Source organism: Mustela lutreola, chromosome 2, assembly GCF_030435805.1.
Source record: "Mustela lutreola isolate mMusLut2 chromosome 2, mMusLut2.pri, whole genome shotgun sequence".
Lineage (NCBI taxonomy): Eukaryota > Metazoa > Chordata > Mammalia > Carnivora > Mustelidae > Mustela > Mustela lutreola.
Window position 1 is genome coordinate 126,594,352 of NC_081291.1, and position 19,973 is coordinate 126,614,324.

The 19,973-nt window shown below is 36.0% G+C and overlaps 1 protein-coding gene across 4 annotated transcripts in view; it reads right to left on the reverse strand.

Moving 5' to 3' along the window:
- NAALADL2 (N-acetylated alpha-linked acidic dipeptidase like 2) overlaps nt 1-19,973 on the reverse strand; it is a 1,363,661-nt gene that overhangs the window by 1,295,224 nt on the left and 48,464 nt on the right. Inside the window, exon 1 of one of the 4 annotated variants that reach the window (XM_059163441.1) lies at nt 13,471-13,570. The exons of the other annotated variants lie outside the window; for them this stretch is intronic. The gene's annotated coding sequence lies outside the window, so the exon portion shown is untranslated. Of the gene's footprint in view, nt 1-13,470; nt 13,571-19,973 lie in introns of those variants that run through there. 4 annotated transcript variants of the gene reach the window in all.

Here is a 19,973-nt window from a genome sequence, read left to right on the forward strand (position 1 = left end):
ATTTACTAATGAAAAATGGAGCTAAGAAAAAAGATTTGGGATATGACCAAATGACCATAAATAATGGTGTATCAAAAATGCTATATAAGTTATCATAATACATTTACTAAATGTATACAATGGCATTTCAAGAAGAAGTGCTTCAGGTAGTCAGGGTAGCAGGAAAAAAATTTGAGCAGTTAAAAAGAAAAAATATTTTTGTCTTTGAACAAGTCACAAGTGAAGCTGATATTGCTGTATGAATTACACTTAAGAATCACTGACTTGGGGATTCCTCTATGTTCAAAATTGTTCAGCATAGATGAGGTGGACACCCATGCTGCAGAAGACCTGAGGCAGAAGAATATGTGAAAATAGAGATTTTAGAGATTTTATGCCAAAGGTACATGGCATAAATGAATCATGACCAAATGCAATCTAGCATCTTTCCAGGTGTCACATGTGTGAGAAGTCGGGTATGGAAGGAGTCCTTGTGTTCATGAAATTTATAAGCATAAGGACCTGAAGGAAGTAACCATAAAGACCTGGCCACTGGTTTTGCTGTGGCTCTCACCCACTCAACTTAAGACCTGAGTAGAACAAAGAAGATCAGCCTCCCAGATCAAGAAGGAATTCAGCAGACTGCCTTCAGGCTTTATCTGCAGCATTAGTTCTCCTGGGCTTCAAGCCTGCTGGCCCAGATTTGGACCTGCGAAGCTCCATAATTACACCCACCCATCCTCTGCTGTCTGTCCTTAGCCACATTCCTTTATCTCTGCCCTTGACATGTGAATGATTCTGCATGAATTTTGAATATGAACATCCTTCAGAGATCCCTTGCCATAAACGGGAAATTAAAAAAAAAATCAGCAAGGGTGCCTAGGCGACTCAGTTGGTTAAGTGTCTGACTCTTGATTTCGGCTCATGTCATGATCTCAGGGTTGTGAAATCAAGCCCTATACTGGGTTCTACACTGGGCATGGAGCCTGTTTGTCTCTCTCCCTCTCTTAAAAAAAAAAAAAAAAATATATATATATATATATATATATATATATATATATATGAGCAAAGAGAAAGGAGCAAAGTATAATTTATCCATATTTTGTTTAATTCCATTATGTTTAAAAACAAAAAAGCTCTAATCATATATCTGCTTGGTTCTTAGGCCAAAGAATAGTTTATAGCATGTTTTTTATCTTGGTTTGGCTATAACACATTTTTGGATAGGCCCATTTCTAGTAAGGAGACTGGCTCAATATTCAAAAACCTCCAATGAACAAAAGCCCAGGCCCAGAAGGTTTCACTGGTGAATGACACTGAAGATTCAAGGAAGAATTAATCCCTGTCCTTCTCAAACTCTTCCAAAACACTGGAGAGGAGAGAATGCTTCCAAACTCATTTTATAAGGCCAGCATTATCCTAATATCAAAACCAGACAAGGATACAAAAAAAAGAAAGAAGGGAAGGGGAGACGAGAGGAGGGGAGGGGTGGGAAAGAGGGAAGAGAGCAAGATCTTTGATGAACATAGATGCAAAAGTCTTCAACAAAATATTAGCAGAACAAGTTCAACAATACATTAAAAGAATCCTACGCCATGATCAAGTGGCATTTTTAGATTTATTTGTCTCACCTACTGAGAACAACCCTACTGAGAACAACCATGGACATTTCTGCATAGCAACATTGTTGATTAAATAATACTTAACAGGCCAAAGTTAAAAAAGAGATATTCACCAATGTGATCCCACCAACACTTTTGCTGAGTTGTGGGAAGAAACAAACCCCTATGGCTCTGGATAAATAAAAAATTCATTTAAAAAGTAATTTTAGCTTCTTAAGTTACAGCTCTAAATATTTGTAAGACATCTCAACTCTGAGCTTCTTATCTTCAACAGCCTGAACATTTGATCATCTTCAGCCAGTCCATTCCCAGGGTCACAGCCTGGCCACCATCCCCGGAAACAGCTTAAATTCCCAAGTGATTACAGCCCTCCTCATTCCAAAAATCTCACTCCATTCCTCCTGATACATTTGATCTTGAGACTCACTGAAGTTTCTGATGCTCTGACCATCTCTACTTTCTTGCGGGTCATCACCCCCACACGCACCCCCAGCCCTACCATGTCCCTGTCAAAATTCCTTCTGATCTAATCTAGACTTTATGGTACATCATTTCAACAAAATTCTTGTCAGAATCCATTCCCTCTGCTCCAGCCCTGCTAACTGAAAACCTTTCTCAGAACTTTATTTGCCTCCTATGCTCATGTGCCCAGATTCCTAAAGATTAATGTAGAACATCATGCTAAAAATACACTGCCTCTCACCTGAGCTAAGCTCCCATGGCCACTGAGCTACCCTTTGATTAGGCTACCTTTTCTACTGCCTTTAGTGACTCTCCCTAATGTCCTTTACACTCTCCAGGTATCGTATCCTTTCCCTAACCTCTTCTCCTTCAGCAGATAGTTCCTCATAGTTCTATCAGGGAGAATCTTTCTCACCCTCGTTTCCCCGGAGATAGATTTATCTATAATTGTGCCATCTTTTCCTCATGCCCTAAAGGAAAAAACTTCTACCTTAGGCTGGTCTCCCATCTGTTCTTTAAATACCATTTGCTCTCAATCACTCAAGGTCTTTATATTCTCAATGATCTTTTCTTTCCTGCCTCATCAACTTCCTCTCAACTGGATCCATCCTACAGCATCACACAAATATGTTCACATTTCTCCCTTTGTAATAAAAATCCTACCTTTAATTTGTGCTTACTTCTTCCCTTCCTACGAATTGCCTCCTATAAGAGTTGTTCATGCTTCCTGTTTCCACATCCCCTTTTGCATCCTGGGACCTTTTACAATTTGCTGCTACTTCAACTACACTATTGAAATTACTCTTGCTAAGATCATTTAAATGACTTCTAAGTTTCTAAGTTTAAAGGCCAGGTTTTCATTGTCTTACTTGACCTCCTACAGTATTTAATGCTCCTGGTCAATCCCACCTCTTCTACAGCTCTCTCCTGGTTTTAGAATAACTTTTTCTCTTTCTCCTCTTACCTCTCTAACCAGTTTTTCCCAGTCTGTTTCCTAGACTCTTCTACCTATACATATCCAAAAAAAAAAAAAAAAAAAAAAAAATGTTTACAAACAAACTGACTGGCACCCTAGTGAAATTTCTGGGCTGAGCCACACATAGCAAGGCTCTGTCATGACAATATCATAAGGGTTGTGACTGCCAGCGCTCACAGGCCTTAGAGTTTTAACAGCCTATACACATTAGTAATGAAGTTTGGTGGCAATGGTACTTTACACCAAGTCCCATATGGTGCTATCAGCTGTCCTGAGAAAGAGAAAGGGGGTCTCTCTGCTATGCCAGAGAACAGCTAGATTTGGGGAAGTATATACTTTCATACACCTAAGGGAATAAGTATTCCCTAGATAGGTGAATGGCCTGTACTTTTCCTTCACTCATAAAGCATTGTGCACTTGTACCTGAAGTTGACAAACATTTCCATCAATGAGCAAGATGACTACAGAATTGCTAACTGGTTGCTGGAAGATCTGCTGTTTCCAGAGACTCCTTACCATCTAGACAGCACATACATCCACCCAACCCCAGAGTTCCTGAGAAACCATAATGCCCGGAGCTGACATCTATTCTTTTGTTATCACTGTCCAGCAAATGGCTACCAAAGAAGTAGGTGCCTTACTCAGGGAAGCTATACAATGTAGTGGCTTATAATCTTCATCCATCTCGTTCAGCAGCTGTCTTCACTGACTCTATCTTTGGGAAAAGAAAAGATCAACTGCTACTGCTAAGTGCAGAACTTTTGGTTGACTTTGACTGAATTTGGCTAATTTTAAACCAGTTGTATTAAGGTAAGTTTATGTCTTAATTTCTATTTGTTTTTAAAGAGAATATTTAAAAAAAAATTTGTAAGACAGGTTTTTAGAAAACAATCTTATTAAAAACTCAAAAACAGGAAGAAAAAAGAATTGCCAGACTATAAATTTGACATCAATTGTAAGTATTAAATTTTTATAACAAAAATAATAAATAATAATTTAGAACAATGCTCTTTCGGCATGATAAACTTGAAATTAACGCATATATACTTTGCAAATCAGACAGTGCATTTCAGTTACATATGTCTACTTTCAAGATGGCATGGAAAATGAATGGAGAGGAAAACACTGATCTTAAGCATGCAGTAAAGTCTTCCACACTGCTCCAGAGGAAAAACAAGCAACCTTCTCTTAAGCTTTTCTAATTTTCTTCTTAAGCTGTAATATGAAACTAAACCAAATTAATTAAACTCAGCATGATCACAAAATATCTGTCCTTTAATAGATAACCTTTAATTTAAAAGGTTTAAGCCTGCTTAAGATTCTCTCTCTCCCTCTGCCAACCCCCAACCCCATCTCACCCTTCCTTAAATAACAAAAAGAAATAGACGGAGGAGGAAGAGGGGGTAGGGAGAGGAGGGGGGATGGGAAAGAGGAGGATGGATGGAGGAGGAGGAGGCGAAGGAGAAGGAGGAGAAATAGCCATTTATTAACTTTTAGAGAAACTGAATTTGTAGCTAACACCTACCCTCAAGTAAAAATCCAGATCCAGATGGCTTCATTAGAAAAGTCCCGTAGGGATGCCTGGGTGGCTCAGCTGGTTAAGCAGCTGCCTTCGGCTCAGGTCATGATCCCAGCATCCTGGGATCGAGTCCCACATCGGGCTCCTTGCTCCGCAGGGAGCCTCCTTCTCCCTCTGCCTCTGCCTGCCACTCTGTCTGCCTGTGCTCGCTCTCGCCCTCTCTCTCTCTCTGACAAATAAATAAATAAAATCTTAAAAAAATAAGAAAAAGAGAAAAGTCCCCTAAATACTTAAGGAAGGAATAATCTCAACCCCAAACAAAACCTTACAGAAAAGTGAGGAGAAGGAATATTTCCCAGCTCATTCTATTCTTTTTTTTTTAAGATTTTATTTATTTATTTGACAGACAGAGATCACAGGTAGGCAGAGAGGCAGGCAGAGAGAGGGAGGTGGAAGCAGGCTCCCCACTGAGCAGAGAGCCTGATACAGGGCTCGATTCCAGGACCCTGAGATCATGACCTGAGCTGAAGGCAGAGGCTTAATCCACTGAGCCACCCAGACACCCCTTACCCAGCTCATTCTATAAGGCTATCATTACTCTACTATTATTATGCTGCAAGAAAAAGATAATCAAGGCCAATATGCCCTCAGGTAAATAAATGCAAAAATTCAAAACAAAATTTAGGCCAACAAAATCCAACAATATATGACGATCAAGTGGGGTTCATTCATTTATCCCAGAAATACACTGCTGGCTTAACAATTAAACAGTAATTACTACAATTCATAATATTTCAGACTGGAAAAAGAAACAGATGATCATTTCAATGGACACAAAAAAATCACATGACAAAATCCCTTATCCACTCACGCTAAAAATTCTTAGCACATGGGAATAGAAGAGGATTGTTGGCATTTACCAAAAACAAACAAACAAACAAACAAACCTCCATTTAACAGTATACTTAGTGGTGAAAGAATGAACATTTTCTTCCTAAGATCAGGAAAAACATAAAGATGTTTGTCATCACTTATATACAACTAGAGATTTTAGCAAGAGCAGGTGTGTGTGTATGTGTGTATGTGTGTAGTATGTAGAGAGGGATGAGGAGTTTAAAATAAATAAAAGGCATCAGATTAGAAAGGAAGAATTAAAACTGCCTTTGCAAATAATCTTACAGGATATGAAAATCTATATAGATAATCCAATGAGATCTACAACAAAAAACTAGAAATAATGAGGTTATTAGAATGTTATAAGATCTGAGACCAACATAAAATATATAAAAATAAATTATATTTCTATAAACTAGCAATGAATCATTAGAAATACAAATTCATAAAATAATGCCTTAAAACACATAAAAATATGAAATATTTAGAAAATTAATGACAAAAGTATAAGACTTATGAAATAAAAACTTAAAATAGTGCATAAATTAAAGAAGATATCTGTAAACAAAGAGGCATACCTTGTTCATAGGTCAGAAAACATAATTGTGTTAAGATGTCAATTTTCCCCAAATTGATATAATTCAACATATCCCAAACAAGATCCTAGCCAGATTTTTGTATTTAATTGAAAGCTGAGTCTAAAACTCATGTAGAAATGTGAAGGGCCTAATTTAAGCAAAACAATTTTGAAAAAGAACAAAGTTGTAGGTCTGGCTCAGACAGAGATAGGCAAATAGATCAATGGAACAAAATAGATATTCCAAAAAGACACACATATATATGGACAATTGATTTTTTTTTTTTTTTTTACAATTGATTTTTTTATAAGGAAAAAAGATAATTCAGTTTTTAACAATTGGTGCCAGATTGTTGTGATGAGCACTGGGTGTTGTATGTAAGGGATAAATCACTAAATTTTGAACATGAAACCAATTTACCATATACATTAATGAACTTGAATTTAAATAAAACCTTGAAATTTAAAAAAACTGATGCTGGAACAATTGAAAATCAATATACAAACAAACAAAAGACAGTTGATCCATGCTTTAATCCACATATAAAAATTACTCGTAATGGATCGTAGACCTAAATTCTAAAATATTAAAACTTTTAGAATAATGCATAAAAGAAAACTTCTGTGAGCTTTGTATAAACAAAGACTTCTTAGTATGATACTGATAAAGCATAATCCACAAAAGAACAAAATGACAAATTCAATTTCATCAAAATTTAAAACTTCTATTAGAAAGACCCTGTCAAAAAGAATGAAAAGACAAGCCACAGACTAGGAAAATATATCTGCAAGTCACCTATATGATAAAAAATTTGTATCTAGAACACGTGACGAACTCTCACAACTCAACAAAAAAATCCTTGAAAATTTGGCAAAAGATTAAGACAAGCACATCACTAATAAATATATATATGACAGCAATAAGCAAAAGATACTTAACATCATTAGTCATAAGAGAAATGCACATTAAAACTACAAAGATATACCATTATATTTCTATCAGAATGGGTAAAATTTAAAAAGCCTGCCCACAGAAACTGGAAGACCTGAAAATCTCATGTACTGCTGATTGGAATGTAAATGATACAACCACTTTGGAAAACAGTTTGGCAGTTTCTTAAAAAGTTATACATATACCTCCCATATAGTCCAGATATTCCACATCTAGATATTCCCCAAAAGAAATGAAGGCATAAGTCCAGATATAATCTTGTATATGAATGTTCACAGCAGCTTTATTTATAAGAGCCAAAAACTAGATCTCAAATGTTTATCAATAGGGAAGTAAATTGTAGCACATTCATATAATGGAATATTCTCGACAAAGAAGAAAATGAACTATTAATACACACAATACAAACGAATCCCTAAACTACGCTTAAAGAAGCAAAGATAGCACATACCATATGACCTATTTACATAAAATTATAGAAAATGAAAACTAATATATAATAATAGAAAGGAGATCAGTGCTTTCCCAGAAAATGAAGGCAGGGGTAGGGGCAGGGGCAGGAAGGAGGTATTATAAACAAGCACAAGGAAACTTTGGGGCCTAATGGATATGTTCCCTGTAATGTAGTGATGACTCCACTGGTATATTTACATGTCAAAACTTTACAAACTTATATCAAGCATACTTGATATATATATACCTTATTGTAAGTCAATTATACCTCAATAATGCTCTAAAAGATAAAAAAGAAAAAAAGCCTCTAAAATGTTAGTATTCAGTGATTTTTCACTTGAACCACTAAACACATGTGCATTGAAAATGTTCATTTTCAGGCACCTGAGAGGCTCAGTCAGCAAGAGGGCCAACTCTTGATTTGGCTCAGGTCATGATCTTGGGGTCCTGAGATTGAGCCCCAAGTCAGGCTCTGTGCTAAACTGGGAGTCGGCTTGAGGATTTTTTTTCTGCCCATCCCCCTGCTTGCATACTCTCTTTCTCAAATAAATAAATCTTTTTTAAAAAATGTTCATTTTCATTCCAAAGATACTTTTTGCCAAGCTCATCTTTCAGATTTTGACATAAAACACTCTAGCACTGAAAAATGTTAGAATCCCATACATTGTCATTTATTTTAACTGAAGTCCTCTAGTTTTCATAATCATCACAAGCAATCAGCAAGGAATGGAACTATTATTTATTCATTCGAAAAATACTTATTGAGTGTTAAACAGTCTGTGCCAGGTACTAAGATAACAAGATAAATAAAAATGAGTCACCAACATCAAGGACATCATGGTCTCGTGGGGAAGACAGGCATTTTGAAGCTGACGTTCAAAAGATGTGGCAGGTACAATAATAAAGATATGCAGAGGTGTGTTCAAGGCATACTGTGACCAAGGAGGAGGCATACCTAATGAGTTGTGGGTAAGAAACAATGCAGGGTAAGGGAAAAATAGCTTTCCAAAGGAAGAAACTTCTAAACTACATGTAAACAGTAACATTAAGAAAACAAGATAGGGATGCCTCTGTGGCTCAAGATGGTTAAGCATCTGCCTTCAGCTCAAGTCATGATCCCAGGGTCCTGGGATGGAGACCCACAACAGACTCCCTGTTCAGTGGGGAGCCTGCTTCTCCCTCTCTCTGTGCCTGCAGTCCCTTTGGCTGTGCTCTCGCTCTGTCAAATAAACAAAATCTTTAAAATAAATAAATAAATATGATAAAAATAAAATAAAATGATAATTCAGTTACAAAGAAAAATCTTTTCCTTTTAGGACCTACTGACAAACGTTCAAGGACTGGACAGATGTCAATATAAATATAAGGTGAATATATAGTAATGATATGCCCCTTCAAAAGTAAAGAGAAGGAAATTATTCTGAAAGGTATTACCTATGTGCATATCATCTACACTTCCAAAATATTACAATATTTTGGCAAAATGATAAAATGTTAAGAAAAGACTCTAGAAAAGAATCTGAAAGTATAGGTTTTTATAAATAGCTTTAATAAATAATTCACTTTTTTATTCATGAGAAAGTAAGAGAATAGTTAAATAATGGGGCTAGGACAGAGAATGCATCTGTATGCTGGTCTCATTATTTTGATTACTTAGGATAATTAATTCATTAAAGAACATATTCAGTCTAAATTTTAATACCAACAGACTCATGCTTAACTTTTTACAATTATTATAGCCCTTGAGGAGTTCCACAAGAATTGGAACTTTATGAAGGTAAAGAAGAACAGTAATGGAAGTATTTTAACACAATTTGGATTGCATGTAATTTAATTATTCTATTATTACAGTATCCATCAAAATAACAACTGTAGCTGATCTCATCAAGGTCAACCACAGGAATAAGCTGAGATGAAAACTAGAATTTAACACTTTTTTAACAGAGGACATTTAAAACATTAATAATTCCAACCTTGAATACTGAAGAGATCCCATCTAAATATACAGATGGCCAAATAATCCTTTCCTTTACCCAATTTTAAGATGTACCTGTATTGAGCGCCTGGGTGGCTCAGTCGTTGGGCGTCTGCCTTTGGCTCGGGTCATGATCCCGGGATTCTGGGATCAAGTCCCGCATCGTGCTCCCTGCTCAGCTGGAAGCCTGCTTCTCCCTCTCCCACTCCCCTTGCTTGTGTTCCCTCTCTCACTGTCTCTCTCTCTCTCTCTCTCTCTCTCTCTCTCTGTTAAATAAATAAATAAAATCTTTAAAAAAAAATGTACCTATATTGATATATATAATAAATATACACACATACATACATACACACACATATGCACACACACAGTATAAGTTGGCATCAATGAATATGTACATGTGTTGGGGTATATGTTTATATATGTATATATTTATATTTATATATGTATATATAATATACATAATCAGCTGAGATCAATGAATACATACCTTAAACATGAAGAGAGAAATCTCTGTCCCACAATCAAGGCAAAGGAAAAATAAATCTTTACAGTTTGATGATCATGCAAATAGCCAAGAAATGAGTCAAATATTATCAACATCTAATGTCAATATGGAGAAAGCCAAATTGCTAATGGAAGTTACATTTTCTTCTTGGCATTTTTAGTGCTTCAAGAGTGTTCAATATTTTTATACTATATCAAATGAGAAAATTTCAGGTAGTAGAGACAGTGGGCACAGACACTGAGCTGAGAAACACTGAGAGATATCTAATGAGGTTATGGAACAAATCAACAGCTTGCCTGCTGACTATTCATTAGCCACCTTAAAAGAGCCAGAGGGGCCACGTCTTCCTGCCAACAGCTGCTGAACCAAAAGAAAGTATCACTGAGGTTCAAGAACACAAACATCATACAATCAGAAAATGTCAGAGCTGGAAAGGCCCGAAGAGGTCACAGAGTAACTATGCTCACAAATCTGTAGACCGTGGTTACACCTCAGTGATTCTATGAACTTCTTGAAATTGTAAGCAGGGTTTTGTGCATACATAGAGAAGAACCACTTATCATCTAGTTCAATTACTTCATTTAATGGATGGGGAAACAGTTCCATTGACACTGAATCACAGCTCACAAGTACTAAATTGGAGACGGGATCTCTCAAGCCCCAGCTATTTGTTTTTGCTATCACACCAAGTTGTCTCTTATTAAGTATTAAAAAATCTTAACTGCAGCAGAAAAAGACAGACAGCTGCAATCCCTAATCCCAGATTTTCTAAAATATTCAATATCCCCTGTGTAACCACTCAATAAACTCTCTGTCAGTCCATTTATACTGCCCTTCCTGTCAAAGTGCCAAACACAACCTGTGTGATATCTGCGTTCTGGCAGCCCTTGCAAGCGGATCGATATCTGACACCAGTAGCTCATGCCCTACTGGCATTTCAGAAACTGAACAGTCTGCCAGAACACTCAAGGAAGAAATTAGAAGATACAGAAGGTTTTGAGAATATAAGTGTTTCAAGGACAAAGCTATGCAGTAACTTATACTGTCTTGTGTATACTTGATGCTCGGCAAATGTTTGTTGAACTGAACTGATGTATAGAACTATCTAACAAATGGCCACCCTGACCATTCCCAAATGAAAAATTCATACTTAAGAATCGTCTCTCTTGTGAATATACTAAGGCAATTTTTTAAATCTAGCTTTCCTTGAGAAACTCCATATATACTGATCAATCTTCCAGTTATTCCAAAATAGCTCTGAATTTAAAAGTAGACGCCAGGGTTTTACAAATTCAATAAATTAATAAGACTTTCTCTCAGTATTGCTGCCATATATATACAGATAGATAGATAGATAGATAGATATAGATATATAAACATAGATACAGATATCACTTATCTATATAAGATATTTTGGCTAACTAATAAGAATCTCTCAAATTAATAACACTATTACATTAACTTTTAGCATTTTAAATGATTTAACAGTAGTCTTTGGGGTCTAATAACATACTGCTGACTGAGGCAAGCTGCCACTGGAGTGAACGTGAGTTTGTACAAAGTAAATTCTCCATCTCAAATCTAAATAAAGTGTTTTCCCTGCAAAACCTGCTTCTTTCCCTATATTAACTATTGGGATTAGGAGCAAGATAATTTATCCAGTCCCCAATCCAGAAAGTTTACTAAACTTTCCTCTCCCTTACTTAAAAGATCTACTGAATAAGGATACCCAAATACATCTCATAAACATCTCAAATTTACATCATCCTTATTCCTACTGTCATTCCGTTCTTACAGGCCCTTATCAGTTTGAGCCAGAACTCACAGCTCTCCCTACCTTTAACTGTTCCCATTCTAGCTGTTCCTTCATATGACATAAGAATTAGTTTTCTAAAAAGTAAATCTAATCATTTCTCACTCTTGCTTGAAACCTATTAGTAGCTTCCTACATTCAAGTAAACTCAGATTTTTACCTTAAAATATAAGGTTTTTGGTAATTAAAATTTGGTGTCCTTTCCATTCTCGTGTGCAGCAACCCATTACATCTCCTACAGGCTCTTTTAAATACCCTGCTTAGAGACCTTGTCAAGTTCTCCATGTCAGCCTGCTTTTTTTTTTTTTTTTAATTCTCTCAAATTTTAGCATATACTGTAACCATACTCCATAAAACACTCTCCCTGACACATTTTCTATTTGGAATAGAAGCTACCACTCCTTCATGGCTTAGGCAAAAACTGCAAAAAAAAACCTTACTTGTCTCCCCTCCCCCAATTATTTCCTTTCCAATTAAGTATATTTTGTCCATATTTCTAGCAATACATTTAAAACAATATTTAATGAAACATACAGACTGAAGCTAAACATATAACCTGAACATAACACGAATGATTTAAAAATCAGTACCAAAAAGACATCTAGAATCTCCAAAATATGCATACTTCTAATTTCCCCATGGCTCAATGGAGGAGTAACAGGGAAATTAGGAAACATGCTGCATTAAAAGATATTAAATACATGTTACACGAAATTCATGAAATGGTGTGACATCAGTGAAAATCAGAGTAAGAATATCTAAAAACTCTCTCTTACATAAAACCAACGAGAGCTGGCAAAATTGTTAGAATCAACTTTTTCAAAACTCAGAAAACCAAAGGCTGGCAGCATTTTGAGGAGTGTTTATTCAAGAAAAATAACAGATTTCAGTAAAAACAGTGATCCTTGTGGAATCTGAATTTGCCCTACTCCTTTCTCCCATTAGTTGAAAACTAAGAGCCCACATTTGTGGTGAATACCAGAAGACAGGCCACCTCTAAAAAAAAGCAGCATGGGTCTGGAGTATCTTCAAACTCTCATTCCCAGGGCAATGTCATGATATGACCCATTTTGTGGTTCCTAGAAGACCCACTTCAAGCTCCTCTGTATTTGACCTAAATCATATCTCACACAGTGGGAAAAGCCTTTTTCCCAAAGGTATTTGTTAAAAACAATTACAAGAACTTTAACTTTACAGTTGTCTAAAGCCTCTCTCCTTGGCTTACAGATGGCTATCTTCTCTGTCTTGACATGGTCTTTCTTCTGTCTATGTCCAAATTTATAAGGATGTCAGTCATATTGGATTAGGGCCCACCCTAATGACCGCTGTTTTAATCTAATCACCTCTGTGAAGATGCTATACCAAATAAGGACATGTTCTATGGTACTGGGGGTTACACCTTCAACAGAATCTTTTTTTTTTTTTTTTTTTTTTTGCGGGGGCAGGGCACATACAATTCAGCGCATAGTATCTATCTTCACACATAAAAAGTTGTGTTTCAGTTATGTTTTCAGCCTTTTGTTTCTAAATAATGAACCATATTTTTTCAGAGTAGTTTTTATTACCTTTAAAACATTTTATTAAGGAAAAATCCCTAAGGTGTCTAACTATGCTTTTGAAACTCAACTGTTACAGCAAAGTTGAAAGAACAAATGGACTGATTTTAGTCCTGGCTCAGCCATTAACCATTGAATTTGCCCTGTACTTAGTACTTAAATAATGCATACTTCAATTCTTCACCTGGGAAAGGAAGTGGTTGGATTCAATCCCTCTGCAACTCCACAAGCCCAAAGACTCTGATTCTACCTTGTCTTATTTTGCTGCAATTGGCGCTGTCAAAGGTGGCCTAGAAATAACACAAGAACATTTATTTAAATGAAGAGATTAATGCAAATTCAGTTTGAGTTTGGAAATGTTTGTACAGCTGAAAACCATGAACCTTCCAGACTTCTTAGACAAATTTCACCCATTCTCTGAAGACAGACTGCTTTTGGATTTGTGAATGCACATGAATGTTGCTTTCAGCACACAAAAATACCTATGTTAGGTATCCCTCATGCCCTTTGCTACTCCAAAATTACTTTCAGCAATGCTGAATATTCCAGCAGTCTTTATTTTCTTGAAAATTAGTTCTAGAAAATTCAAACTTACCAAAACAGGTTATAGGACTTATATGTTAATTTATGAAAATTGCCTTGGATACAGATTCAATGACAAAACTCAAAACATGTAATTTTTCATTTACTAAATGGTGTCCAGGTATTCTGAACTAGTAAATTTAAAAAAGTATACGTCATTATATCTGTATTTTAAATACACCAAGTAACAACAGACTCAAGACAATTAGATGGTCTTTGAAGAAACATGCATTTGAAAAAGAGTTCTTTGGGCTGCCTAGGTGGCACAGTCAGTTAAGCACCTCACTCCTGGTTTCATCTCAGGTCCTGATCTCAGGGTGGTGAGATCAAGCTGATGGGCTCCATGCTCAGCATGGAGTCTACCTGAGATTCTCTCTCCTTCTCCCCATCCCCTGCATGCGCTCTCTCTCTCTCTCAAATGAATAAGCCTTTAAATATATTTATATATAAGAATATGTATTAATATATTTACATATACTAATAAAAAAAGAAAAAAGTACATTTCTTCTGATAAAAGTGCTTTTATACATTTGATACAGAGTTTAATGATCAAAAGTTTTGGGAAAATATGTTGAAAGACAATGACTCATATAAACATTCCCTTTGAGGAATAATCATGGACTATTATAACACAAGACTATAGGATATGGTAGGACAATATGAAGGACAAAAAGAATCATTTAGAAGGGACATCTATGTAAAATTACCAGCTGAGACTAATTCTTGAGGATATCGGCTATACATTAAATTGACATTAATTTATTTAAACATAGTATACATGTTGAAGAAAAACAAATGAGGTGACATCAAAAAACAACTGTCAATATGCAACAGTTTACAATTATCATGATAAATTATTTAAAGAGTACCATCAATATGAAATATTTAAGAGTATAAAGTACACATTTGGGTTTGGTTTTTTTTTTTTTTACATAACTATGTTAATGAACAGCTTAAGTCTAAGAGTGTACTTTGACTACTGGAAGCTTCTAAGATTTACAACTTCTGCTCCGACTGCTACTGTTACATAGTCAAAAGGTACTGGAGAGCATAGTAGAGCATGGGGCAGATGGCTATATAATCATGGACAACAGATACAAGATTCGGTAATTGATATAATGGTGAAAAATGATACAGAGTTGAAAAAAGAACACCAGCAATATTAACACAGGTTATGGTGATCAGAGGTTCATAATATGCTTTCTGAGAGTATACCAATCACACAAAACTGATAAAAATAATTCTTCGAAGCAAAACCCCATTCTACAAGTAATTTCTTACAAGACAGTGTCTCAATGTTCTTATATGGTTGATTCATCTTTTATGCCTAAGTGCTCCCAGAGAATGGTTTACTCATTCTGGTTGACAATAGCCCTGGGAAATATAAGTATTTTACATACCTATAAGATACTTTTAAAGTACATAACTCTCCTTTTCCTTTCATAATGCAAAACCCATTTCAAATTTTAATTAAGTCTGGAGGTGGGGAAAAAAAGATTAGAGGTTGCACTAACTATTTTATAAGCATAAGTGTAAAGTATGAAGAGATTAACTGGCCAGTTAATAAATAAACTGGCCAGCTTATTTTTACTAATAATGAAATAAAAACACAACTTCCACTTTACTCACTGAGAAACTCAAAAAAGGATTCTCAAAGGTGTTTTCTCTGAATAGAAAGGCTCTCCACCCATCAGACAGAAGCTAACATTCCCCCCTTACTTATTTAATTCATTCGATTATTTTCAATTTGTCTAAGCTTTCCTCCTCTATACTCTCCACATTATTGAAAATTATAGACTGCCCCTTTCCTCCAAACTTGAAACCAAGGATTCTTGACTTTTTTAAAAAAGATCATCAAGACAATTCACATAAAGTAAAATTACCCACTTGAAGTATATGATTCAATGTAAAATTCACAGAATTATTCAACAATCATAACAGTCATTTGAGAACATTTCCATCCTTCCCAAAAGAACTCATATTCCTTTTCTCCCCCTCTTCCAGCCCTAGTAAACCAATAATCTGTTTTCTGTCTCTATAGAGAATTACCAATTCTGAACATTTCATATAAATGAAATCACACAGTATGTGTTCTTTTGTGACTGACTGGCTTCTTTGACTTACTATAAAATTGTCAAGGTTCATCCATGTAGTAGAATAGATCATATAATTCATTCATTTCTTTAATGCCAAATAATATTACAATGTATACACAAGATTTTATTTATCCATTCATCAGCTGATAAACAAAGGGATTATTTCTACTTTTAGGCTATTACAAATAATACTGCTATGAACATTCTTGTACAAGTCTTTGTGTAGATGGACATGTTTTCATTTCTCTTAAATATACTGTTAGCATGTGAATTCCCAGGTCATATGGAAAGATAATATTGAATAACTGAAGGAAATGCCAAACTGTTTCCGAAACAGCTGTACCCGTTTGTATTCCCCTTATCAGCCTCTGAGGATTCCAATTTCTCTACAACCTCATCAACACATTTTGTTTATCTGACTTTTTAATTAGTCATTCTAGTGGGTATAAAGTAGTATGTTACTTGATTTTGAATTGCATTTTCCTAATGTCTAATGATTTTGAGCATCTTTTCATACGCTTACTGGCTACTCTTGTATATCTTTTCTGGTGAACTGTTTATTCAGACTTTTTGCCCATTTTTAGTTGTCTTTTTTTAGTACTGAGTTATAGGAATTATTTATATATTCTAGATATGTCCCATTTTGAATATATAATTTGAAAATATATTCTCCCTTAACATGGATCTTTTTTTTTTTTTCAGTATTTTGATGGTATAATTGCTAGCCAAAAGTTTTAAATATTGGGGCACCTAAATGGTCCAGTCAGTTAAGCAACTGCCTTTGGCTCAGGTAATGATCTCAGGGTCCTGGGATCAAGCCCCCTGTCAGCCTCCCTGCTCAACTGGGAGTCTGCTTCTCTCTCCCCAGTCCTGTTTCTCCCTCTCCCTCTGCCACTCCCCTGCATATGGTCTCTCTCTCTATAAAATAAATAAAATCTTTTTTTTTTATTTTTTTAAATGATTTTATTTATTTATTTGAGAGAGAGAGAGCACGAAAGGAGAGAGGTCAGCCGGAGAAGCAGACTCCCTGCCGAGTAGGGAGCCCGATGTGGGACTTGATCCCGGACTCCAGGATCATGACCTGAGCCGAAGGCAGTCACTTAAACAACTGAGCCACCCAGGCGCCCCAATAAATAAAATCTTTAAAAAAAATTTAAATGTTGATGTAACCTATCCTTTCTTTTGTTGTTTGTGCTTTCCGTGTCATATCTCAAAAAACACTGCAGATCTCAAAATTATTATTTTTATGTGTTTTTTTCCAAGAGTTCTATGGTTTTAGCTCTTTTATTTAGGTATCTAATCTATTTTAAATTAAGTTTTGTATATAGTGTGAGGTAGGGCTATCGAAATCACCTGAAATTTTTTAAGTAAATAATACGAGATTTAGCCAGTAACCATCAATGAAAGGCTCTTTCATTGGCTTTCATTGAAGTCAATGAAAGAGAAATGGCTGGTCAACATCCTGATGACAGATACAGTGTATCAATGAAACACTGACCCTATTTACATCAATATCAATAACAAAGGTGATAATGGACTAGGAGAGGAAAAAGCTAAAATCTCACAGGTAGACAATGATATCAAGTGTTTGTAAACCATAATAATGACGAAGTCAAGTTAGTTAGCTATGGAAGGATTTTATATAATCAATCTAGTTTGAAGAGGTATGAAAAGCAGCCTCAAAGGATGAGATGGAGTGTCTGTGAATGTCAATGACAGTTAAGTAAACAGGTATAGAAACCAGCTGCTTACCCTGATTCAGAATAGGGTTTAGAGACAGTGGAGAATATGAATCAAGATACAAAGGTGGAAACCAAGTTATACAGACGAGGCAAAAGTGACAGAAATTTGAGGACTGCCATGACATTAAAAAAAAGGAAAAAAAAAAAAAAAAGTAAGCCAGAAATGCACTCCAAATACCCTAGATAAGAAATTGAGAATACTTGGGGTGCCTGGGTGGCTCAGTGGGTTAAGTCTCTGCCTCTGGCTCAGATCATGGTCCCGGGGTCCCAGGACTGAGCCCCACATTGGGCTCTCTGCTCAAGGAGCCTGCTTCCGCCTCTTTCTTGCCTGCCTCTCTGCCTACTTGTGATCTCTCTCTCTCTCTCTCTCTCTGTCAAATAAATAAATAAAATCTTAAAAAAAAAAAAAAAGAAAGAAAAAAATTGAGAATAGTTTCCACTTTTTGTTTAGAAAGAGGCTTTTCACACACTGCATCTTTATTAAGGAGTGACTTATGGATTTGTAAAGACTTAGGAGCACATCAATGCCTATGGCAAAGTGTTTACTGAATACTTCTATATCCCAGGCACTCTCTCAGTTGTTTCACATGTATTACCTTGCCTAATTTTCATGAGTAACATAACAGGTTAACCCTATTATATTCATATTAGAGGTAACAAAATCGAGATTTTTAAAAAGTTAAATATCTAAGTCTCACAGCTATAAAACAGCAGTCTAGACTTAAAACCAAATCCAGCTGACTCCAAATTATTTGGTCTTCTGATTATACAGGTAAAGATAAAGAAAAACTGCATCAGGACCTAAAAGCTTAGTTCTTTACTTAAAGTAATATATAAGTGGTATATGTGGCTTGAGTACTAAAGCTTAGAAGTTGGCAGGGTTTCTAATCTTCATTGGCTATTAGTTTTACCAGCAAACTAATCACCTGTATCAGAAACTTCCGAGCTTTGGGGTGTCTGAGTGGCTCAGTCATTAAGCATCCACCTTTGGCCTCAGGTCATGATCCCAGGGTCCTATAATCAAGCCCCACATCAGACTCCCTGCTCAGTGGGAAGCCTACTTCTCCCTCTTCCTTTCCACTTCCCACTCTCCCTGCCTGTGTTCCTGCCCTCTCTCTCTCTCTGTCAAATAAATAAATAAAATATTTTTTTAAAAAAGAAACTTCTGAGGTTCCTTTGATTTCTTCTTCACCCAACATATTTCTACCTGACATCCCTCTCATGTCCGTGCTACTTTCACAGATACACTGCAGATCATCATCACTCCTAAGACTGATAATTATAGTATCCACCAAGCTAATTTATATGATGGCTCTCCTTACATAAATCCAGGTGATTCACTATTGCAAAACTGATTGTGAAATGTAGCTCTGATAATGGCATATGTACACTCAAAACTATTCAATACTCTCTCCCCCATGTCCACCAAATCAAAAATAAAGCAAATTGACCTTCACATCCCAGGCCTCTACAATATAGCCATGTCTTCCCCATCCAGCCTAGACATCTTAGCCACCTACAGCCAAACTGTATCATTTATTATCACTGAAAAATATTCCTTGCTTCCAAACTTAATGCATTTCTTCATTCTTTCCTCTGGGCATGAAATGCCTCCTCCACGTCTGCCAACAGAAATCCAATCTACCTCAAATGCCACGTTGTACAAGAAACCCCCTGAAAACCAACTCCCTCAACGTAACGACTGCTTCCTCTTTTAATTATATTTTTCTTGTATGGTTCATATGACTCTAAATTATTCTAGCTTTGTGGATTTTCGTAATCTTCCTTTCTAGACTTCGATGAAAGAAAAGCCTATGTATTATTCTTCTCTGAATTCCATAAACACTTAGATTATTTGAAGTTATGGGCATTAGAAATAATTGTTAAACTATTATTAAAGTTGAAAAAATATAGTAATGTACTAATCAGAAGTATCTTGGCTGCAAATGACTGGTGTTCCATCTAGCTGAGACCAAAGCGGGAATTGTTTTTGGTTCATGTGAACTATGAAAAATAAATGATGGAGCTGGCTTCCAAATGACACAGATACTGACAGGACTGTGTACTATGCCACTGTGTTTCTCCTTTGGGTTGGCTCTGTTCCCACCTCTTATGGACTGACCTTGCCTACCTTCTCAGAGACACGGGCACCAGCAGCTTCCTAGCTTCCCTTCTCTAAGCTTCAGGGACAGAAAGAAAAGGAATATTCTACCACACTCATCCCTATCCCTGAAACTGTTTTAAAAATACCAGGTAAGGGGTGCCTA